Source organism: Callorhinus ursinus, unplaced genomic scaffold (genome assembly GCF_003265705.2).
Source record: "Callorhinus ursinus isolate GAN/ISIS: 27379988/994484 unplaced genomic scaffold, GSC_fseal_2.0 scaffold13, whole genome shotgun sequence".
Taxonomy (NCBI): domain Eukaryota; kingdom Metazoa; phylum Chordata; class Mammalia; order Carnivora; family Otariidae; genus Callorhinus; species Callorhinus ursinus.
Window position 1 is genome coordinate 33301460 of NW_027397075.1, and position 25251 is coordinate 33326710.

General features: G+C 38.3%; 1 long non-coding RNA gene across 1 annotated transcript in view; it reads left to right on the forward strand.

Annotated features, from left to right (window-relative positions):
- LOC112828441 (uncharacterized) overlaps window positions 1-3005 on the forward strand; it is a 48568-nt gene extending 45563 nt beyond the window's left edge. The window contains exon 3 of the long non-coding RNA XR_012380544.1: window positions 2598-3005. This is a non-coding gene — a long non-coding RNA (uncharacterized lncRNA). The remainder of the gene's footprint in view (window positions 1-2597) is intronic.
- The last annotated feature ends 22246 nt before the right edge of the window (window positions 3006-25251 follow it).

The window sequence follows — 25251 nt, forward strand, 5'->3', positions numbered from 1 at the left end:
TATGAGGAATTCTTAATCTCAGGAAACAAACTGAGGGTTGCTGGAGTGGTGGGGGGTGGAAGGGATGGGGTGGCTGGGTGATAGACATTGGGGATAGTATGTGTTATGGTGAACGCTGTGAATTGTGTTAAGACTGTTGAATCACAGACCTGTACCTCTGAAACAAATAATACCTCATATGTTAAAAAAAAAGAAGAAGATAACAAGAGGGGAAAAATGAAGGGGGGAGATCGGAGGGGGAGATGAACCATGAGAGACTATGGACTCTGAAAAACAAACTGAGGGTTCTAGAGGGGAGGGGGTTGGGGGGATGGGTTAGCCTGGTGATGGGTATTAAAGAGGGCTCGTTCTGCGTGGAGCACTGGGTGTTATGTGCAAACAATGAATCATGGAACACTACATCAAAAACTAATGATGTAATGTATGGTGATTAACATAACATAATAATAAAGAGATCTATAGGTTTTTAAATCAACAAAAAATTATTGAACTCCCCAATTCATTTTGCAAAGCAATCACAATTTTAATCTCATGATCTTCACTAAGAACTAAAACAGAAAGAAAGCTTTAGATTATTTTCATTTTAGAGGTAAGTACAGGATTTTTAAATAAAAATATTAGTCGATAGACTAGTTGCTAATCCAGTTGATGGAGTCTTAAAAAGGGGACGGGAAAGGAAGAGGTGAGTAGAAAAACATTAAAGAGAAACTCTGCTCATGTCATTATTTTAGACTAAAGCAGGCCCTAGTGAATTAAGTGAAACAATGAAATCTAAGAAGGCTGCAGAAAACTCTGAAGCTATGTTATCAAAAATGCTAGTAGTGGTAAGAAAAGGAAATTTGAATGCCAAATACTGATATATCTTTATGTCAGTGTCTACTTTCCTATATGGAAATGAGAGCTGGATAAAGTAGCTAAGTATAAATGAATCGATGGTATTTAAGAGGTAGTGTGGTGCAGTTTTAGTAATAAGGATACCTGAGATCCACCCCAGTTCAGCTAATAATTTGCTATGAGACCTTAGAGAAGTCACTTGACTTCTCCGTGAAATGAGGTAGTTAGTTGATTTAGATCAGCACTTATCAAACTTTAATCTGCATATGAACCACTTGGAGATTTTGTTGAAATGTGGTTTCTGGTTCAGTAGGTCTGGGGCAGGCCTGAGATTTCACATTGCTAATAAGCTTTTAGGTTATGCCATGTTGCTGATTTGCAGATCACACTGAGTAGCAAAGGTCCAGATGATCTCTATATCTCTTCCAGTTTAATCAAACATGGTTTTATTATATGTTCTTTCACAGGCAATCAGCTAAAAACTTTAAATTATAAGAATGAAGGTAAAGCAATGGCCAGAACCACTGTAGTAAATAAGAAAGATGTGTTCTTACCTACTACACATCAGTAGAATGGATCTAGCAATGATGTTTGACTTAGTGACTCAGTGAGTAAAGAGGGGCAGGAACAAATCTCAGTCCAAAAGATGTGACCAGAGAGAAGAGCAATGGAGAGATACCCAGAAATATCGAGAGAGGTAAAAGTGCTTAATGAAGCATCTACAAAAGGAGCAGGAAGATTGTTAGCCCTCTCTTAGCTCCCTCTGAATCTCCCTGACTTCATTTGGAGAGCGTACTGTCACTACGATCACTGACCCTCCTTCCCACATCACCCAGCTTCTCTAAAATACAAAGAAATGCAGTGGGCTTCAATGTGTACATTACAGTGAATTCAGAAAAGCAGCCCAGGTGCTGACTGACAGACATCCTGGTCCTTGGTTTAGGGCCAGGCACCAGGGGTAGAGGATCCACCTCAAGGTTTTTCTGAGAACTGGGGAGGAGGCAGAAAGGGTGGGAAGGACCCAGCAGGATGAGCACTCAGTGTGTCTTCAAAACCAGAAATCTTCCTTCATACATGTAGTCATTGGAAAATGACTTTAGTTTAATAACAATAATGATTTAGTAAACCATTTATGTTAAGAAAAATCTGTGAGGTAGATAGAGGCAGGCATTGTTAACCAATGTAAAACAAGAAGCCAAGATTAGGCAGATTAAGACCACCCAGTTAGTGTTGGATTAGAGCTCAGGTCTCTTCACTTTAGTCGGTGGAGTTCCCTTTACAGTGTGTGGATCTAGCACTATATGTATTTAACCATACTGGACTTTGACCTTTTTCTCATATTCCATTAACCCTACACACCAATTATGGGTATAGAATTACCAGGTGCTTTGTTTTGTTATTTAATAACAGGATGTTTTGGGAAATAAATAATCTGCCATATTGGTAAGAGTGATGACCATTGTTCGTTGCCAATGCCAGAACATTTCCCTTTTCTTCTTTGCTGACAAATTTTATTTTTCTTCCTCTAAGAGTCCATGTTCTTCAGCAGGGAGTGGGCTCTTTCCAGACTTAGGACACTGCATCTTGATTGGTCTGAGCTAATCAAGATGGTGTGTATCACTTGCTAAGTGATAGACAAGTTGAGATAAGGGCATGCGATGAAATTGTGGCCAATGAGAGGTGAGGGGAAGTTGCTTCTACTTTTAAAAAGGGATGTGTTACAAACATAGCACCTTTTATGTCTCTGGATTTTGTCTACACAGGTGATGCCTAGAACTGTGGCAGCATCTTGAAAGAGTGTGGGGATGACATTTGACACAATGAGGGTAATAGAGAAGAGAAATGAAAAGAACCTGGGTCCTTGATGATGTCACTGAGCCACTGAATCAACAAAACCCAGGGCTGCTCTTCCTTTGGATTTTTAGCTCAACTTTTTTTTATTTGCAGTCAAAAGCACCCCAGTGGATAGAGAGAGACTAAGAGTAGCTCAGTCCAAACTGGCATCAAATGACAAGGATTGGAATCTCAGCTATATCATCAACTAGCTTTGTTACTTTGGGCAAGTCACTTTCTCTACAAGAACCTTATTCCTTGTAAAAATGGAGATAATAAAATAACTATGTCATTAGGTATTAAACAGCTCTAATAAAAACTGTGAAAACACCTGAAAATTGCTGTTACTATCATTACTGTTATCTTTATTAATATTACATGATATGTAATCATGTTATAACAATCTGCAATGAAGATGTTGGAGTTTGTAGGAAAATCTCTGCATCCTGAGACATTTGTACCTTCCCTTTCTTCTAAGGGAACATGAGAAAAGCCAGGCTGATTACAATTTTGGGGTGGGGGAGTTTTTTAATAAAATATGAGAGCAACATCTCACGACAAGCAGAAGGCGCCTTATCAGACTGTTTTTGGAGAAAATGTTCCAGGAGAGTATTTCCAGCAATTTCAATGCATAACTGGGGCACAACACATACCAGGTAATTTTTCCCTCCACTTTCCTTTGCACTGAGAAGTGAAGAGCTCCACAGATAACAAGTGAAAGGTCATGACTCTGATGTATGGAAGAGAAATAAATCTGGGAGCCTGACTCAACTGTATTATGAGAATACTAGTTCCTCAAATAGAGTTTTGTAAAGACCCTTCTTCCATTCCATTGTTTTCATCCTCTCCCCACCCCCGACAAGACCACTTTTTAAGTAGCCTCCAAACACTGCAAGACTTGCATGGTTTACAGCTCTAGCCATTTTATCCCCCCTTTTGTTGCAAGAATGAGAGCCAGAGAAGATATACATTTTGTGTGTGTGTGTTAGAGACAGCCTCTTTTTACTGACTGAAAATAAGACTGAGTATGATGAGTATGTCACTTGGGAGGATATTCCCAGGGTGTTTGTTGTCTAAGCTCTGGAGAGGAGAAGCACTGGCCTTGGCCTGTATAATGAGAAGGAGGAGACTATGAAATGGTTGCTTGGCCTAGTTCCAGTCCAGAGCCCACTATTTTTTATGGAAGGTCAAGAAATGAGGAGCTGGGCCTATGGACATCTGCCTGGAGTGATATTTCTAAATTGGTCTTTCTCCTCTGGAGCTTCAGTTTCAAATTTAATTAGCTGGCTAATGATGGTAAATTATCATAATTAATTGATGAGTGCTAAAGTGCTTTGACTACAAAGCACTACATAATTTCTAGGGCAGTTAATTTCTGGTCTAACTTTGAGAACTATTCTAGGAGAGTAGGAAAGAGACTTTTATAATAATAATAATAATAATAATAATAATAATAATTTTTAATGATTTAGACCACTTAAAAAAGAATGGTTTAGACTATTAAAAAAAGAATGAAGCCTTCTCTTGGTTTGGAACACTGCCTTAGGGGAGCATCTCGTGTAGTGTCTCCTTCTGCCAGAAGCATTCCTGGAGGAAGAAGGCTTGTGAGAGATCTGTGAGTGTGCTTTGCAGTCCAGTGGATAAGACAGAAAACTGAATGAGCAGTTATTATCAGGGAAGATAAGTAGCTGAGGGAGGTAGATGTCCAGGGAGCTACAGAATTACAGGAGGGGGTCTGGGACATGTCCTGGTGGAGGTGAGAACTGATGGTGAAGGATGGATGAACAGAAGTTCTTCAGATAGATGTGGGGCAAGGAGAGTGGAAAAAGCCATCCTAGGGGAGAGAGTCACATAAAGATGTGTGTGTGAGAGAGAGAGAGGAGGGAGAGACTGAGAGAAAGAGAGAATGGTACATTTGAAGAAGCATAAGTGAGTGTGTTTGCAAGTGTAGCAAGTGACATAATTAAAAGGCCAAGGAGCTTTTATTTAAAGAAGATAATGCATTATATCTCTCCCTGCCAAAACTCTGTCAAAGGGATGATAATGGGATTTTTATGAATAAACTATAAGAACAAACAGAACAGGGAAAAATACAGAACAATAACAAAATTTTAGAAGCTAGGGAATATATGGAAGAGTGGCAATTGATTTAGCAGATTGGAGAAAGTGGAATTCTAATCTTAAATAAGCAGTGAGGAAAACCAAATAGGAAGATGATTTAAACCATAGATTTCCTCTCCCAAATCTCAGAAATCAGAGTTAATGGACACTCTGGAAGTAGAGGTAAAGGAGAAACCAAAACCAGAAAAATCATTTCAAATTATTTTAAAGAAAGAGTTGGACCCTCAAATAATTTCTCCATCTATATCAGAAGATGATTTCCCACTTCCAATCTTACAGAAAACAAGAGGGTTATTCTCTTGAGGGGTAAATTGATACCATATAGAGTTGAGTATGGGGATATCATATTAAAAATACAGTGAGTCAGTGAAAATTTACATACTCAGAGACGTGAACTCCAGTCTTCGATCTCCTATCAAACTCTCAAAATTTTGACAACTATATCTTTTCTTTTTGACAATTTTATCTTTATCTTTCAGGAGAGAGTTGGAAAGAGCCTTCTCTGAAAATGTGACCAAGTGAAAAAAAATGATTTAAGGGTACAGACATTGGGGACCTGGGTGGCTCAGTTGGTTAAGTGTCTGACTCCTTTTTTTTTTTTAAGTTTTGTTTATTTATTTATTTGAGATAAAAGGAGAGCAAGAGAGAGAGAGTGCATACCCATGAGGGGGGTGGGGGGGAGGGGCAGAGGGAGAGGGAGAAGCAGGCTCTCTACTGAGTAGGGAGCCCAGTGCAGGACTTGATCCCAGGATCCTGGGATCATGACCTGAGCAGAAGCAGCAGCTTAACCGACTGAGTCACCCAGGTGCCCCAAGCGTCCAACTCTTGATCTCAGCTCAGGTCTTGATCTCAGTGTCGTGAGCTTAAGCCCCGTATTGGGTCCCACACTAGGCATGAAGCCTACTTAAAAATAAATAAGAAAATAAATAAATAAATAAATAAATGTACTGACATCAGGTCCTCCATGGGGAGCCCAGTGAGATATCAATAATGAAGACCAAAGTCCATCTATAGGCACTTCCTTCAAGGAAGTAAAATTTGTAGGAAGTCTAATTTATTAAGGTTGTTTACATGTTTACACATTTAGAGGAGACTCTGAAGCTGAATTACAGATAAGTACACAGAAAAAATTAAGGGTATATCCATAGAAATCCAATCAAATAAACAAACAAATGAAAAACAACTACTAACCTTGGGAAAACAGAAAGTTGTGCCATAAAGGAAAAGTAATTATCATATATTACATAACTCAGTTATGAAATGTGTTTACATAGTTATAATAATATAAACACAGGATATTTATGCTACTAAAATTCTAAATTACAAATAGGATGGAGAGATGGAAAGTGTATGTTGGGAACAGGCATGTGTGAGAGAACACTCTTCATCTTCCAAAGTAGAAAATCAATAGGTTATGTCTAAAAACAGAAGAATCAGGAATTAATAATATAATGATGGTCTTTATCAAGATAGGCAAAGCAGAAGAGAAAATATGAAGGAACAATGGGTTTATTGTTGACGTGTGGCCTTTGAGGTAGCTGTGAAACAGCCAAGTGGAGATATCTCCTAGGCAGTTGGCTCTATGGGACCAGTGTCAACCAGCCTCAATAGGGTTCTTAAAGTGCATTAAGCCCCACAGGAAATGATCCAAGTGATTATTTTCTCAAATCTCCTCCAAGATGGGGTTGATAGGTACTCTTATTCTAGATACACAGGAGAGAAGTTAATTAATTATATATAATGGATGCCTAAGGGCACTAGGGCTTAATGTCCTTGTAGAGGCTAACTGAGAAGAACTGGGTCAATAGGGTAGGGAATGAAGATTTGGAGTCATTGTCAGAAGATTAGATGAAACTGGATGAGGGCCAAAGATAACTACTAGAGGACACTAACAGATTAGAGATGGGCAGAGCAAGAGGATACTGCAAGGAGGCTAAGAAGGAGCAACTAGAATAGTAATGAAAATCCCACGAGTATCCAGAAGCTACGAAGAAGAGATTTGAAGGAGCAGGTGCACGGTAGGTACCAAAAGCTGTGGAAAGATGATGTGAAATAAGGACAATAAGGAGGCTGTTGATTTTACCTACAAAGAAGTTGTCAGCAACCTTAGAATAGTTTTACTGGAGTAGCGGTATTCAGAAGCCAGACTGCAGTGTACTTGGGGCCCAGGAACTGGTCAGCTGAAACTAGTTATTTCTTAATGCCCACCTCTCTAACGCAAGCTAAAACTTTATTCATGCTCCAAGTCACCTCTCCTGGGAGGGAACTGTGTTTTCACCCAGGACACCACTTAGACACACAACATTGGGTTTTTACAATGACTTCATGAGAACATTTCTAGGGATTCATGGGCCCTGGCCAACCCTATTATTACATTCTTTAGATTAGTTATTTTTATGTTTTTTTAATGTGAAACCTTAAGTGAGATAAACTGCTGAAACTGACCAGGGAATAGTGTGTTGAATTATCTTGTCCTTCAAGTAATTTCTTAGCAGGAGCCAAGAACTTTTCACCTAGAAAAGTAAAAGCCTTCCTGTAATATGAATGGATGGTGTCGATTTGTCACTGGAACCTCTGGTGGTACAGCATTGCTGCTCCAAATATTTATCATTCATTCATTCAAATATTTACCACTATTCCAAGAGTTGTGGAGATAAAAACAAGGAGCAGATATGGATTGCACTCTCAAGAAGCTTGCAATAGAGTCAAAGGGATGATTCATGTGTTCCAGTAGCTCCAGAAACTTATTTTTATAGAGTCTTCTATCCAAATCAGTCATACATATGGAAATGGGGTCTCCTAGGAAGTGTGTGATTGTTCTGCCTTAATATTGCTCTTCATCTGACCTGAGTATGACCTCACTCTTTCCAGAGCTCTGTGGCTTGTGAACTCTTGACCTATAGGACTACTTCCAGATAGAATAGTTGGGCCACATATGTAAGGAGAGGGTGAAGATGAGGTTCCACCTGAAGCTTATGTTTGGAGTTTATGACAATTCTCCCTCCCCATAAAGGGATTATGAATTGGGGTTCATGAGGGAAATTATACTTGTGAACTCCTGAGTGCTCAAAGGAATGTATTAAAGTGTAAAGGAGGAGCCCCAACCCTTCTACCTGGAAGGTCAAGACGTTCTTGTGGCAGAGCTAGATCTGTGGCTATGAAATCACATGAGATTTATGACAATACCCAAATATCACTGCTCAGAGCCCATCCATCCTTGACAGGCAGGAAGTCCTCTTGCTTCCAGGAGTTTCTTTCCCTAAATATTTTTGGGCCAACCCTCACAGGTTTTGTTTGGACATCTCAAATGTTCCCTTGGTCCCCTGTGGTTACCCTTGTAGAATGTATATAAGGGTCAGCAGTTTCTCAGTTGTAATCATAGCCTTTGCTAACAGCTCATCCCTGTGCTTGGCTGGTCACAGATATCTGCCAACCAGGGAGTCTGCATATATATCCAGATAGCCTATTGGCCTCTGGAACTCTACTCCCTCTTGGAGAGTAGTTGGGAAATGTCTTTCTCTTCTGATCAGCTCTTTCAGAAGTGTTTTGCACAGCAGAGCTTAGACCTCAGCAACACAGTCTTTCTTTGCTCCACACCCCTCTTTCCCAGACTGGTTGGTTCATCTAGGATTTTTTTTTTAAGATTTTATTAATTTATTTGAGAGAGAGTGAGAGTGAGAGAGTTTACAGAGGGAGAAGCAGACTTGCCGCTGAGCAGGGAGCCCTATGTGAGGCTCCATTGCAGGATCCTGAGATCATGACCTGAACTAAAGACAGATGCTTAACTGACTGAGCCATCCAGGTGCCCCCATCTAAGAGGGTTTTGATTAAGTGATGTCAGGCTCCACATCACACCTCCTTGTAAACTTTGCTTCTCCAAATTCCAAGCCCATTCTACCACCAGGTTCAGTCATGGTGTGGTTGTTCTATTGGGCTCCAGGCATACCAGGGCTATCACTGGACAGCTACTTTAGGGTCCATGAATATTTCCTCAAGGTCAAGAAGTTCCCTGAACATTCCCACAGAATCCCAAGAACTTCTTGGGGAAGGTGTTCTCCAACTTTACAACACTGACCCAACCAACTGTGTGTGCAAATAAGGGAAAGGGTAGAATGAAGGCACATTTTTATTCCAGTGTCATGGGAAATCAATAAAATTTCCTTTAAAAATGCACTTGTCTATAGTGAAGCCCTATAGGGCTCCTTGGGGGAAGGAGTGGTAAAGTGGACATACAAAACAAAACAAAACATAGGAGGTTTTGGTCAAAACTTTCAAACCCAAGTCATTGCCAATAGTAACAGATCCACAGGTTTGAGTGAGCTTGGCTCATTAAATAACATCCTATTATAGCTTGCTGGAGAGTCTCAGGTATTTGTGGATTAGCTTTTGAAACTTTTCATATTTGTATTGAAAATTGTACTAGACTGTGGAGATGGAATGTGTGTAGGAGAATAAAGTATAATTGAATATGAAATGAGAAAGTTGGCTTGTTTTTGGTTGCCTACTCAAGTCCCTCCAACCCCATTTATCTTTTGAGACATTCTCCATCTGGGCAAAGAGTTGAGTCCTCTTCTTCCCACAAAAACTATTACCATTTCAGCTTTCCTTACAGCAAACCCTAGTCACATGATTAATGATTCATGGATCAGGTTTACCAAGAGAGGACTTTGACTTGGACGCTAGGAATTCGAGAGAGCTAGGGCTATATAGACACTATCTTGGGGGGGCTAATGGCCCCAGTAGAATTAGATCCGATTTCCAGAGTCCATGTTGGTAACAGTTCTAGCAGAGGGGTCAGCTTCCAGTGTCAACATTGTCAGTGGGATGAGCAGTTGCCTCTCTGTCCAGTAGAAGCAACAACTACCTGTTCATAGAATCAGTCCTGAGAGAATTTTGGATGTTTTTCTTGGATGGATGCATTTATTTTTTATTTTTATTTTTTTAAAGATTTTATTTACTTATTTGACAGAGATACAGTGAGAGAGGGAACATAAGCAGGGGGAGTGGGAGAGGGAGAAGCAGGGTTCCCGCTGAGCAGGGAGCGCGATGCAGGGCTCGATCCCAGGACCCTGGGATCATGACTTGAGCCGAAGGCAGACGCTTAATGACTGAGCCACCCAGGTGCCTCTGGATGGATGCATTTAAACCCAATTCAGATTCTCCTGAAGCCTCCATGAACAAATCCAGTAGCCTTTAATAATTCCCTTTCTGCCCCAGTCACCCAGTGTACAACTAAGAACCTTGACACCAAAATAAATAAACAGGTGAAACGATAAAACAATTTAGATTGCAAAATGTTTGAAATGGAGGTAAAAGGTACCCATAAATCCTCACTTTAACACAAAAACAATGACCTTATGATTCCATCATGACTTTCCCAAAATGTTTCCATGGACAATAGAGGTCATGTGGACAGAAAAAGTCCCCATTATCAAATGATTTTGCAAATTTGGAAAATGTTCTGATAATATTACACAGTTTTCTTTACTTCAATACTTAACATCTCAAAATCCTTAGTATATTAATTCACTTTGAGAAGATTCAAGAAAGAGATAAACAATTACATTTTTCCCTCCTGGGAACATTTCAAAGGATTTTGAGGTGCACATGCTATAAAATGCTGCCTTTTGCTATTTTTGCACATGCAAGTGTTCTATATAATGGTAGTCACAGGGCACATGAAGTTTATTCTTCTATGTTGTATCGTAGGGACTTTGAGGGCAAGACTTTGCATGGAAGAATCTTCTCTCCTTTTGTCTCTGGGGTCTCTAAGTGTGAACCTGAGATCATCCAGCAGGTGAGAAAATGGGAACCCCTGCTCTGAGCTAGCAGACCAAGTCTTGGTCTCTGCTATATATTCTGGTAGAAGGACATTGTCAGGACTTGAAATTAGGGCCAAGACCTTTTAATGCTGAAATGAACTACATTTATTTGGGCATTTCCAACTCTCTAAAGAGCATATTCAACTTCCCTCCACTCCCCAAGCTTAAGGCTAAGACATCTCACAGTGATTTGACATGGACTATAAAGGAAGGAAGAAAATTTGATTTTCCTCAAAGGAGGAAACTCAAGTGCAACAGACTGACTGCAGCAGGGTTTGTCATGCAAATGGACACACAGTATTCCTTTTGCTCCCATTTATGCCCAGTATGAAAAGGGCGGACATTTTAAGAGACTTAAAACAGAGAAAAGAAAAATAATGGATCATCTGTGGGGCACTGGCTATTAAAGGAAAAAAAACACTTTTCACTTTATTATTTTTTTCACCTGCTGAGTTGGCCCCAGGAAATACGACACTCACTGATAGCTATATTCCAACTGTGCTACATAACTCTGCTGGTTAGAACACGGTATTGAGAAAGGCACGGGCATGAATCTCCATTTGAATTTATATTCAATGAGGACAGGGACTTGTTGGTTTTTTCACTGCTGTATCCCCAGAATGTAGAATGTATGTGCTATAAGTATTTGTAGAATTAATAAAATCTGTCTCCTTAGAGAAGAACTCATTTTGCTGGGCCTCACTGACAGAGGTTGAACCTCTAATCCTTACCAGCCTGAAACTTCTAGTTTGGTATAAATGTGTATATAAAGGCAATTACTATCATATTTCTCTAAGTTCCCTTTGAAAAATTGTCAAGCTATAGATCTCTGCATTGTCCTGTTTAGCAGGAATTCAATCTGAATTAATCTACTTGTTGCAAACTTGCATGTTCAGAAAATGCATAGCTTTGTTTCTGGTAATATAATGGCAAGACACCTAGAACAATCTTCCTGCTAATAAAAATGAAAAATGTTAGTTAATGTATATTTTAAAAATCTTCCTAAAAACATTGGAGAACTGGTAAAATATAGCAGTAAGGATTTATTAGCCCAACATCTAAGGGAAAGGAGGACCCAAGAGAAGTAAGCAAAATTTTTACCCTGAGGGCTATTGCTGAACCTGATGAACTTGAGCTTCAATTTTTATAGTTTTATAGGACAAATGCTGTGTGTGTGTGTGTGTGTGTGTGTGTGTAAAGAGAGAGGAGAGAAGAAAGAAAGAAAGAGAAAAGTTCAGTGACATGCTAAGTGTCAATATGAGCCAGAACTAAACCCAACTGCACCTCTTTCACACACAAGAAAATTTTAAGGCAAGTTGCTTAAGCACCAGACAAAACAGGATTTTTTAAAAAAGTCCAAATCACTCCCTGATTGAGAGTGATTAATTAAAATCTTAAACTGACCTATGTGTAGACATGTAAGTCAAATTCTAGTGACCTGGGTGGTCCACAAAACTTCAAGTCAGATTTTAAAGTAGTCCCAAAATGGCAATGCCCCAACCACCTAGAAAAAGCGAACACAAATCCTCTCTGAAGGAATCTACTTCCAGCCAAGGCTTTAAAGAATTCTCACAAGGAAAAGGAAAAGGAAAAGGTGCAGCTAACAATGAACAATTACTAAATATATAGAAAGAAGAAACTGATCTGCACAGGTTTCTGGTATTGCAATCATCAATCTCATAAACCAAAGTAAATATGATTACTATGTTTAAAGAAATAAAAGACAAGCAAAATGTCTGTAGGGGACATTTAGTTTTGCATCTACAATGAGGGTCTAAATAGGTGTTAAAAGATAAAATGAGGTATGTTAAAAAATTTTTTTTAAAAGATTTTCTTTATTTATTTGACAGAGAGAGACACAGCGAGAGAGGGAACACAAGCAGGGGGAGTGGGAGAGGGAGAAGCAGGCTTCCCGCTGAGCAGGGAGCCTGATGGGGCTCCATCCAGGACCCTGGGGTCATGACCTGAGCTGAAGGCAGACGCTTAATGACTGAGCCACCCAGGCGCCCTGAGGTATGTTAAAAATTTTAAGAGTTTTTTTGAGCAAATAGCAATTCAAATCTAGCAACACCAATACAAAAGTGATTAGAAGTGCTCTGCTGAGAGAAGCCAGGGCAGGATTTACATAGAAAAAGTGCAGAAGCAAAGTAAGGAAATTACTAATTGGCTACAGTTGAAAGCCCATTTGGTTGTTTGTGATTGGTTGTCCTTGGCATTCTGATTTTGTAACCTGGAGGCATTGACAGGCTTAGATATTAGTTTGCTAGCATAGGCCACCATGGCATTAGAGGCACCTCAGTTTAATGGTCTTTTTAAATGAATTTAACACAGATGTGAGCAAAACCAAATATAATTTATTGGAATGACAATTTATTGGAAACCAAATATAATTTATTGGAATGATAATAATAAAATTAAAAAACCCAGTAGGTGAGTTTAACATCAAATTAGACAGAGGTGAAGAGAAAATGAGTGAACTTGAAGATAGGTCAAATAAATTATCCAAAATGTAGCACAGAGACACACACACGGAATGAAAATATGAAAAACATATCAAGAGCCATGGAGAACAGAACGTGAAGATCTAACAAAAATTTCATTGGAATTTAGAAGGAGAGGTGAGAATGGGTTAGGGAAAATGTTCAGAGAGATAATAGATGAGAATTCTTTATAACTGAGAATTCTTTATAATATAATTCTTTATATAATTCGTTATAATTCTTTATAACTTTATTCTTTAATTCTTTATCTTCTTTGGAGACTAAAACACACAAATTCAAAAATCCCTGCAAATCATAAGGAGAATAAATAAAAAATGCACATCTGGCACATTGTAGTGAAACTGTAGGCCATCAACAACAAAGAAAAATCTTAAAGGCAACCAGAGTGGGGAAAAAGACAGATTACCTGTAAAAGAGCAATAGTCAGACAGCTGATTAAACAACAACAACAATAGAAACCTGGAATCACATCTTCAGTGTGCTAAGAAAAAAATAACCATTAATCTAGAGTTTTGCTCCCAAGGAAAGGATATTTCAAGAACAAGAACAAAATAAACACATTTTCAGAAAACCAAAAACCAAGAGAATTTGCTGCAAGAGGACCCTCTATAAAGGAAAATTTAAAGGATGAACTGCAAGCAAAAGGGCAGCAATCCCAGATGGAAGTCTTACAATCAAGGAAAAATGAAGAGTGAAAAAGTGGTATATACAGGAGTAAATCCAAATACTCATTTGCTACATAAAAAAAAGCTCATTAACATCTTATGTCTGTGTGTTTTCTAAAATAACTTAGACTACTTAATTAAAATAGTAAGTCTGGAGGATGATAAGTGGCATCAAAGTATTATAAAGTCCTTTTACTCTCTAGACAAAGAGTAAAGGTATTGTTTAAACTTACTTTGATAAATTAGTATGCATGTTGTATTTTCTATGCAAGTTACTGGAAGAATAAAATATAATGTACAATTTCCAAGTTAGTGGAAGAAAAAATGGGAGGATGAAGAAATCTTAGTCAAAAAAAAAAAACAAAAAAAATCCACAAAAACAAAACAAAAAAAAAAACAAAAAATGAGAGAAAAAGAACAAAAATAGAAAGCACTAAAGAAAGTGAAGGAATATATACGGAAATATATCAGTAATTTCATGAAATGTAAAAAGAACAAGTAAAAATATACAAAGAACATGTAAAACTCAACAGTAAGAAAATACACAAACCAATTAAAAAATGGGCAAAAGATCTAAACAGACTCCTCACCAAAGAAGATCAAGAGATGGCAAATAAACATATGAAAAGATACTCAACATAGTTTGTCTTGAGGAAATTGCAAATTAAAAAACAATGAGATACCACTACATACCCATGAGAATAGTCAAAATCAAAAAAAAAATTTGACATTATCAAATACTGGCTAAGATTCAGAAGAACAGGAACTCATTCATTGCTGGTGGGAGTGCAAAATGGGACAGCCACTTTGGAAGACTGTTTTGTGATTTCTTACAAAGCTAAATGAGTCCTACCATACACAGCAATCATATTCCTACGTATTCACCTAGTTGAGTTGAAAACTTATATGCACAAAAAAAAACCTGCACACAAATATTTATAAGAGCTTTATTCATAATTACCCCAAACTAGAAGTAACCAAGAAGTCCTTCAATAAGTGAATGGATAAACAAGCTGGTACATCCATGCAATAGAAAAATATAAACTTCAAAACATAAGCACTGAACTTCAATGCATGCAAATTAGAAAACCTCATTTAGGAGTCTGAGGGATCCCAAGGAAAAATCCAAACTATGGCAATAGAATCTAACTGTATCACAAGTGTATTTTTAAAAAACCTCACTAAAAAGGAAGGGGAAAAGGGGCTGTCCTAAGTAGCTTTGGAAATGAATGGCATCTGTGAGACCAAATGCAGAAGCAGCTGAGCATCACACTATACTCTAGTTGATAAAGTTGCTTCCCATGGAGGTACAGGCTACCAATTCTGATACTGTTATACATGTATATTGGAACTGAACAATTAAGTAAATGATGGCAGATGGTGGCAGCTTGGTTTCTCACCATTGGGGAGATGCTAGAGGCATCCATATGGTAATGGATTAGAATTGGAGACATCAGTAAGAACAACTCATGTCTAACTTAATATAGATACAAATGGTTACATACAATTAACAGTAGTTAATATACACATATAAATTCCTTTGCTTTGCCAGCTGAGAGAGTCCAAAAGCAATGACACATAGTAATGAGCACACGTAGTGCCCAGATCTTGGATTATAATTCCATAAGCTCATAAAAAGAACTTGGAGAAATGGCTGATTCTAGGATTGAGGCAGGAAATATGCAAGATGAGTTTTGAGCTGTTATAATGTCAGAAAGTCAGGAAGTGCTCAAAAAACAAGTCACAAACAAATAAACACCTCATAATGATGTAGGTAAATAAAGGAGCACAGGAGCCTACTAAAAGGGCTTCCAATGGAAAGCTGGAGCAGTTTGAGCAACAAAATAAAATAGCGGTTTTAACTCAAACTATAAAGCAAATATCCATGAGTTTGTATTGACATAAATAAATGATGGAATAAATAAATAAATGGGAGAAAAGAGACAATTCTCTCATGCAGAAAAAAATTTCATCTAATTTATGTAGGTACTCTCAGGCAGGTGACACATAAGTCCATTCTTTAAGTGTGGCCAGCACATAGTGACTTCCTTCCAAAAGATATGGTACACATGGGGGCAAAGTGGCATTAAAGTGTTCTGTGCTTTGGATGGGGGCAAAAGAATAACTTTGTGGTGGAAAAAAACTGATAAGCATTATCAAGTTATTAGTCAAGTGGTCAAGGTCAAAATCAACAGTGATAAGTCATGTTGATAATATGTACTCTTGAGCTGATGTAATAAAAATGGCACTTAACCTCTGTGGTATTTCTCCCCAAACAAACTATCCCAGTCTAATCATGAAAAAAACATGAGAGAAATTCCAATTGAGGAACATTCTACAAAATGCTAGACCAGTACTTGTCAAGACTGTCAAGGTCATCAAAAACAAGGAAAGTCTGAGAAACCATCACAACCAAGAGAAGCCAAAGGAGAAATGAGCACCCTCTGTAATGTGGTATCCTGGATAGGATCCTGGAACAGAAAAAAAGATGTTAGCTAAAAAAGAAGGAAATCTGGCTTTAGTTAAGAATAGTATACCAATATTTGTTCATTAATTATAACATGTACCATATCAATGTAAGATGTTAATAATAGGGGCAATTGAATGTGGGATATATGGAATTCTTTGAATTATCTCTGCAACTTTTTTGTAAATCTAAAACTGTTTTAAAAAATAAAGTCTATTAATAATAATTTAAAAAAGGAATACATGCTGTAGAGTTAAGAGAAAAAAGATGGTCTGGTTGGATGAAATAGAAAGTCCAACTACAGGAGCACCTGGGTGGCACAGTTATTTAAGCATCTGACTCTTGGTTTCAGCTCAGGTCGTGATCTCAGGGTTGTGAGATGGAGCCCTGTGATGGGCTCCGTGCTTAGCAAGGAGTCTGCTTGAGATTCTCTCTCTCCATCTCCCTCTCTGCCCCCAATCTCTGAAATAAGTAAATAAATCTTGAAAAAAAATCCAACTATATGTTATTTATAAAAGAAACATCTAAAATACAAGGGTATAGAAAGGGTGAAAGGAAAAAGTGAAGGAAGATATGTTGAGCAAAATCTAACCAACTGGAAGCTGGTGCAGTTATTTAAAGAACAGAAAATATATAGATTTTCAACCAAAATCCTTACTTGTGAGAAAGAGGTTCACTTCATTAAAAAATTTCAGTTCACCAAAAAGATATAAAAATTTACAATTATATGTATGTTAACAACAGGACTTCTAAATATTCAAGCCAAAATTAATAACTCCAAGGAGAAATAGACAAATCCATAATTATAGTGGATCATTTTAATACCCCTCTCTCAGTAGTTTGATTGAACAAGCAGATAAAGACATCAGTAGAAATATAGAATATTTGAACATGATGAAAAAATTTGATTTAATGGGCATGTATCATTGACTTGACTAGAATATGCATTTTTTTTCAAAATACACAGAATATTTACCAAAAAATGGCTATATCCTGAGACATAAAGCAAACCCAAACAAATTTTGAAAGGCTGAATAATGTAGATTGGGTTTTTCCAGAGCAATCTGATTAAGCTACAAATCAATGATAAATCATAATTAGAAGTGTATGTTAAGTATTACAAACACACTGCTAAATAATCCTTGGTTCAAAGAAGAAATGCTTATGCAAATTAGAGAATGTTTTTAACTGAATGATAATAAAAAATATTGCAAATCAAAATGTGTGAGATGAAGCTGAAGTAGTACTTGAAGAGAAGTTTATACCTAAAATGCCAACATAAGTAAAAATAAAGGCTAATCAAATTTAAGAGTATAAAATCGATAACATATTGTGACAAAGTTGAGTTTATTCCAATGCAAGCTTTTAACATGAGAAAATTAAATTTGCTCTAACATTACTAGATAAATGAAGGGAAATTATGCAATAATTGCAGAAAAAAGTTATCTAATTATTATAAACCCTTAGCAACCTGGGAACAGAAAGGAATTATTTAATTTAATAAAGGATGTTTGCAAAAAAAGAGGAGGTGGACTAGAGAAAGCATTGTTTATAATAGTGGAACATTATAAGCTTTCATTTTGAGATAAAGCATGAGATAAGAGTGCCATTATTATTTCTTTCAACATTTTTCTAGTTAAACCAGTGAAACATTTTGGCCAGTGAAATAAAGCAGGAAAAAGTAAAGGAATAAGAGAGAGAAATTTTGGATGAAAAAAACATTTCATTTTTCAACAATGGTATGATTTTGTATGTGGAAAATTCTATAGAATCCATGGATAAATTATTGGAATTAATGAGTTTAGTAAAATTGCTAGGTAGAACATTAATAAACAAAATTCAGTTATTATTTTTTTAAAATATTAACAGCAAACAGTTAGAAAATGTAATTTTTGCAAGGTTATGTGAAGTGCTATTGGGAGATACTCCTCCATGAGTCTTTCATTCTGCTATGTCTTGTTGGGTATGCCAAGAATGCAAGGTCCTGACAACTGTTTACGTGGGTTTTATCTTAAGGTTGTTTTTGCACCAAGAAATCTCGAGGCCGGAAGTAATGTCTTCCTCTGGGACAAAGAGGAAACTTGTTTAGTACTTGCAATTAAATAACGGGTTTTCCGAGCTCAGTAATCCTTAGCTATAAAGCAAACCCACTATGTGAGTGAATAGAATCCATCTGGGCTCCTCCACGGGACTTGGATCAAGGAAAATAAATGTACATACTTCCTGCTGTGGAAAATAAGAGTTTTAATCTCTGCAGGATTCTCACATCTTCTACTAGCATTCACCAAACAAGAACAGGCTAGCTTATTAGCTTGGAGGTAGGGTAAAATAAAATCACAGACCCCAAAATTTCTTGGCAGTAAATCTAATAAAATATGTGTAAAATCACCATCCTTTATTGAGAGACATTAAAGAAGATATAATAAATTGAGAGATATTCTGTGTTCATTGACTGGAGGACTCAACATCATAAAGAGGCCCATTCTTCCAAATTGATGTATAGAATTGATGCACTACCATAAAAATTCCAAAAAAAATTTTTTTGGGTGGAACTTGACGAACTGATTCTGAAATTTATTTGGAAGTTCAAGGAGTCAAGAATAGCTAAACTCTCTGGAAGAAAAAGAACAAGGTGAGATGTCTTGCCCTACAGATAACAAGAGTTATTTTAATTGAGATGATGTGGTATTAGGGCTGGAATTGACAAAAAGACTTATATTGGAAAGGTAGCATGGGCAGATCAGTGGTCAAGGATAAACTTTTAAATAAATAGTACTGGGAAAAGTTATTCATATGGAAAAAAATAAAAATATATTCCTGCCTCACATCATATATTGTGTTGAACCATATAGAACCTTCATTTTGTAGGTCAAAAATAGTCAAACATAAGTGGTTTCATGTAATTCTACCTAATAAAAAATTCCAGGTAGACTAAAAACTTAAATGCAAAAGGTAAAATCACAAACAACACAAGAGAATGCATTCTTGTTTCCAATCTGAAAACAAGACCAACAAACACTATGAAGGGAAAGATTGATAATTTGATTATATTGAAATCAGAAACTCTCTTTAATCAAAGACACCATCAAGGGAGTGGAAAAACAAGAGTGCAACAAGATATTTTAAATGCGCATACAGACAAATGCTTCCTACTAGAATATAGAAAACAACAGGCAAATTAATAGAAAAAAATGTTCAGTGAGCTACGTAGATCTTCCCAATTTGACATATTTTATTATAAAATAAAAAAAAAAATCACATCTTTTAACACCACCACTGATATCATCAGGAAATTTCTTAAGTATTGGGAAGCTGTCAAGCTTAGCATAATAGATACAAGTTTTTTAAAATTCTAGTTTTCTTTTGAAAGCTCAAATTTTATCACTAGCAACAAATAAATCAATTGTTTTTCTCCAAATGACAGGCTTACTTGACTTATTTTTGAGAAAATTTCTGCCACATGCCCATGTCAAAAAACCCATATTTGTCTGTTGTTCTTTCAAGTAAAAATGGTGTTTTATGAAAAAAGCAACTAGTTCAGCTGGTGACTCAAACAATGACCCGAATTCTTTTTTCTGGAGACAATGAGTGTACTTGAGAGTCTGTAGAAGTACGTTAAACGTTTTTTCCACTTGTTCACATAGAATTAAGAAGACATGAACTCAGGGTCAAGATGTAATAGAATTAATAATATTTACGTTTTCATCAAGGATCTTCTTAAGTGAAATTGGCTTTTTTTTTTTCCTGTGAGTAAAAAATATGGTTATGGGTGCAAGGTTTATTGCCATTTGTCTTGATTTGTGATAAAGTGCCTGCAGTTTTACCACCATCGGTGCAAATGTCAATGCAATGAAAAAGGTAAACATTACCTTAGTATTCTTAGAAAAATAGTTTGGATATTGTGGGTCCCCTGAAAAGCTATGTAAGTGTAAAATACATACCAGAATTTGAAGATAAATATCAAAAAAGAATCTAATATCTTTTAAAATTTTTATATTGATTACATGTTGAAAAGCAGTGTTTTGGATATATTGGGGTAAATAAAATATTATTAAATCCATTTTACTTGTTTTAATGTGAACTACGAGAAAGTTCAAAATTATATATGTGGCTCTCATTCTCTCTCCATTGGCTTCCCATCACGGAGCAGATCTTATTTCCGGCCACTCTTCCTGGATCCGGATCTGTCCAAACCAGCTTCTGCTGGTTCACCTGGGACTTGAGCGAGCTCCAGCTTGAGGTCATCTTCCTACAAGCCATTCTTTCTGCCTGGAAGGCTGTAGTGTCAGATATCCCCAAGGCTTGCTCCCCATCTTTTTCATGGGTCATTATTCCAATGTGACTTTCTCACTGAGGCTTTCGCCGGCCTGGTTTATTTATTTTTAATGGAAAATCCCTATCTCAATGTGGGTTGTCTCAAAAGCAGACCATGAAACAGTGAGTGCAAGTCTGTTTTTAGGAGGTGCTCACAGGCAGCTCAGTGAGGTAGCGGGGAACTGAGAAAGGGGAGGGCTGAAAGCCCATAGAGCTGGTCAGTGAGAGGCCACCTCTGAGGGCTCCAGAAGGCCCCCTGAGAAATGATGTGGAGCACACACCTCTGAACTGTCATACTCAGAAGCAAGGAAGCTGAGGGATGTCCATCAGCTCCTTTCCTTAATTATTTAAGGATTGCTTCAGGGGATATTCATTCCTTAACATCTTGGCAGAACAGCACTGGAGCTTGAGGTAAAATGTTGTCCACATGAATGGGAAGAGTCACAGAAGGCACAGGGGACCTCAGAGGTGGGCTGAGAAGACACAGGTGGAGAGCTGTTAGCCTCTGCTCTCCCCTCAATATTCCCTACTTCCTGTCATGGACTGAATTGTGTCCCTCCTGCCAAATTCATGTGTGCATGGGGTGCATTGTGTGTTGAAGGCCTAACCCACTGAGGGATCATATTTGGAGATAGGGCCCTTAAAGAGGTAATTAAGGTTAAATGGGGTCCTAAGGGTAGGACCCTGATCCAACAGGATTATTATTAGTCTTATAAGAGACACCTGGGTGCTCTTTTCCTCTCCCCTCTCCTGCCCTGTTCACCCAGGGAAATGGCCGTGTGAGGGAGTGACAGTCTGCTAGCTGGAAGAGAGTCCTCACCAGAAATAGAATTTTCCAGCACCTTGACCTCAAACTTCTAGCTTTCAGAACTGTGACAAAATACATTTCTGTTGTTTCCACCACCCAGTTTGTGGTATTTTGTTATGGCAGCTCCAGCAGACTAATACATCCCCCTTTATTTATCTTCAGAGGCTTATCACTGTCTCACATACTATATATTATGCTAATTTTTCTTGTTTTATTGAGTGCTCAATACATGTTTGTGGAATGAATGAATGAATCCATGCCTGTATCTTTATTGATATTATATGTTTAGGACCAGCTAATATTAAGGAGGGCATGTACTGCATGGAGCACTGGGTGTTATACAAAAACAATGAATCGTGAATCACTACATCAAAAACTAATTGATGTATTGTATGGTGACTAACATAACATAATAAAATAAAATTAAAAAAAATAAAGAATGTTCATTTGAAAAGACAATTATTCTAGATGCCCACATGTCACAACCCAGCCTGTCCTCAAATTCTCACAGAAGCCCCACATAGGAAAAGTGTCTGTTTCTGCCCCTTCAGAATGGACCTGAAACCTCCCACCAACAGAAGCTTGGTGTCCCAGAGAAGGCCCCCATATCTACCCCAGTCCAGCTAGAATTTTCTGAACTTCATGCAAAATAAAAATGTCAAGGTGGTGAAAGCAGAGCATTAAACCCAAGTGTGGGGCTCTTGTAAGTGTGGGGCCCTGTGTTGTTGTATAAGTCACATGGCCATGAAGCCAGCCCTGTATGTGATCCCCAAAGAACTCTACCTCTGGCTCTCTTTTGGACGTTAGTCTTGCCCATGCAACTTCCCTCTTGGCTGGATATCTCAGAGAGTCTCTAGCTGCTGTTCAAAATGCAGTTCCTGTCTTTGGCTCTCAGTGACTTTTCCCTTCCTGGGTAGCCCCCGTCCAACCAGTGGGGCCACCCAGAATCCTATACACCATTCTATGTATTGTTCCTCATCGACATATTCAATTTCTGTCCGTTTACTCCCAAACATCTCTTGACTATATCTACCTTTCCGATTTTACTAAAACCACCTGAGTCCAAGTATTTCTCTTTCTCATCTGACCCACTACTGCATTCCGCTCCCCCCCAGATCTTTTGCATCCCCTCACCATTTACACGACAGCCACAACCAACTCTTTTAAATGTGTGTATGGTCATCTCGCACTCCTGCTTAGAGTCCTCCCGTGGCTTCCTGCCACTGTTACAATAGATTCAAATTTGTACATGGCTTGCAGAGCCCTGCCTGATTAGGTCCTGCCCTCTTTCCCATCTGTATCCATGGTACCCACTAGCCACCCAGCAGTGCCCCAGCCGCCCTGGCTTTCCACCAGTTCCCTGCACAGTGCAGACTGTTAGGGGGTGTTCAGTGACTCTTTGTTGAGTGTGTGAATGAATGACTGTATGGACAAGGGACAGAACGAGTGAAGGAATGCTCTAGGGCAAGAACACCTGGGTGACTCAGGCGAGAAGCTCCATTGAAAGACATGGTTTCCTCTCCACCTGGCAGGACTCTTTGGCACTGGGTGCTCTGGGGGAGGAGGTGTTCCCTTGCTTTCAGGGTGAATGTCATGCCTTGATGGGGAAAATTGCAGCAGAGAAGCTCCAGGGCCCCAGCACATCTGTCACAGTCCATATAATGCCACCGAAGTGAAAACTACTGGCCCAATGAACTGCCAACTTGTCTGTGTTCCCAGGAACCAAGCACCAAGTGTGAATGTGGTCATTTCTGTTCCTCTTCTTTTTATAGGTCAGGACCTGGGACAGGTGAGTAGCTCTGAAGGTGGCTATGAGTTCTTTGTCCCCTAGAGTACCAGACAGAATCGGGGCTGGGTGTGACAAGCCATTCCTCCAATCTCAGTCCATTAGAAGGGGTTTGGAGGAGAGGCAAGTGCCCAGCTTCTAGCTGGACTGGAGTGGATATGGGGGCCTTCTCTGGGAGACCAAGCTTCTGTTGGTGGGAGGTTTCAGGTCCATTCTGAAGGGGCAGAAACAGACACTTTTCCTATGTGGGGCTTCTGTGAGAATTTGAGGACAGGCTGGGTTGAGACATGCGGGCATCTAGAATAATTGTCTTTTCAAATGAACATTCTTTATTTTTTTAAATTTTATTTTATTATGTTATGTTAGTCACCATACAATACATCAGTTTTTGATGTAGTGATTCACGATTCATTGTTTTTGTATAACACCCAGTGCTCCATGCAGTACCTGCCCTCCTTAATACCCAACACCAGGCAAACCCATCCCCCCACCCTGCTCCCCTCTAAAACCCTCAGTTTGTTTCTCAGAGTCCATAGTCTCTCATGGTTCATCTCTCCCTCCGATTTACCCCCTTTCATTTATCATTTCCTTCTTCTAATATCCTCCATGCTATTCCTTATGTTCCATAAATAAGTGAAACCATATGATAATTGACTTTCTCTGCTTGACTTATTTCACTTAGCATAATCTCCTCCAGTCCCATCCATGTTGATGTAAAAGTTGGATATTCATCCTTTCTGATGGCTGAGTAATATTCCATTGTATATATGGACCACATCTTTATCCATTTATTTGTTGAAGGGCATCTTGGCTCTTTCCACAGTTTGGCTATTGTGGACATTGCTGCTATGAACATTGGGGTGCATATGGCCCCTCTTTTCACTACATCTGTGTCTTTGGGGGTAAATACCCAGGAGTGCAATTGCTGGGTCATAGGCTGGCTCTATTTTTAATTTTCTGAGGCCCCTCCACACTGTTTTCCAAAGTGGCTGTACCAACTTGCATTCCCACCAACAGTGTAAGAGGGTTCCCTTTTCTCCACAACCTCTCCAACATTTGTTGTTTCTTGCCTTGTCCATTTTTGCCATTCTAACTGGTGTAAGGTGGTAACTCAGTGTGGTTTTGATTTGAATTTCCCCGTGGCTAATGATGATGAACATTTTTTCATGTGTCTGTTAGCCATTTGAATGTCTTTGGAGAAGTGTCTGTTCATGTCTTCTGCCCATTTTTTGACTTGATTATTTGTTTTTTGGGCGTTGAGTTTGAGAAGTTCTTTATAGATCTTGGATACCAGCCGTTTATCTGTAGTGTCATTTGCAAATATCTTCTCTCATTCAGTGGGTTGCCTCTTTGTTTTGTTGACTGTTTCCTTTGCTGTGTAGAAGCTTTTTATCTTGATGGAGTCCCAAAAGTTCATTTTTGCTTTTGTTTCACTAGCCTTTGGAGATGTGACTTGAAAGAAGTTGTTGTGGCCGATGTCAAAGAAGTTACTGCCTATGTTCTCCTCTAGGATTTTGAGGGATTCCTGTCTCACATTGAGGTCTTTCATCCATTTTGAGTTTATCTTTGTGTATGGTGTTAGAGAATGTTCGAGTTTCATTCTTCTGCATGTGGCTGTCCAATTTTCCCAGCACCATTTATTGAAGAGATTGTCTTTTTTCCATTGCATATTTTTTCCTGCTTTGTTGAAGATTATTTGACCATAGAGTTGAGGGTCCATATCTGGGCTCTCTATTCTGTTCCATTGGTCTATATGTCTGTTTTTGTGCTAGTACCATGCTGTCTTGGTGATCACTGCTTTGTAATATAGCTTGAAATCAGGCAACGAGATGCCCCCAGCTTTGTTTTTCTTTTTCAACATTTCCTTGGCAATTCGGGGTCTTTTCTGATTCCATACAAATTTTAGGATTGTTTATTCCAGCACTTTGAAAAATGTCATTGGAATTTTGATCGGGACGGCATTGAAGGTGTAGATTGCTCTGGGTAGCATAGACATTTTAACAATGTTTATTCTTCTGATCCATGAGCATGGAATGTTTTTCCATCTTTTTGTGTCTTCTTTAATCTCTTTCATGAGTGTTCTCCAGTTCCTAGAGTATA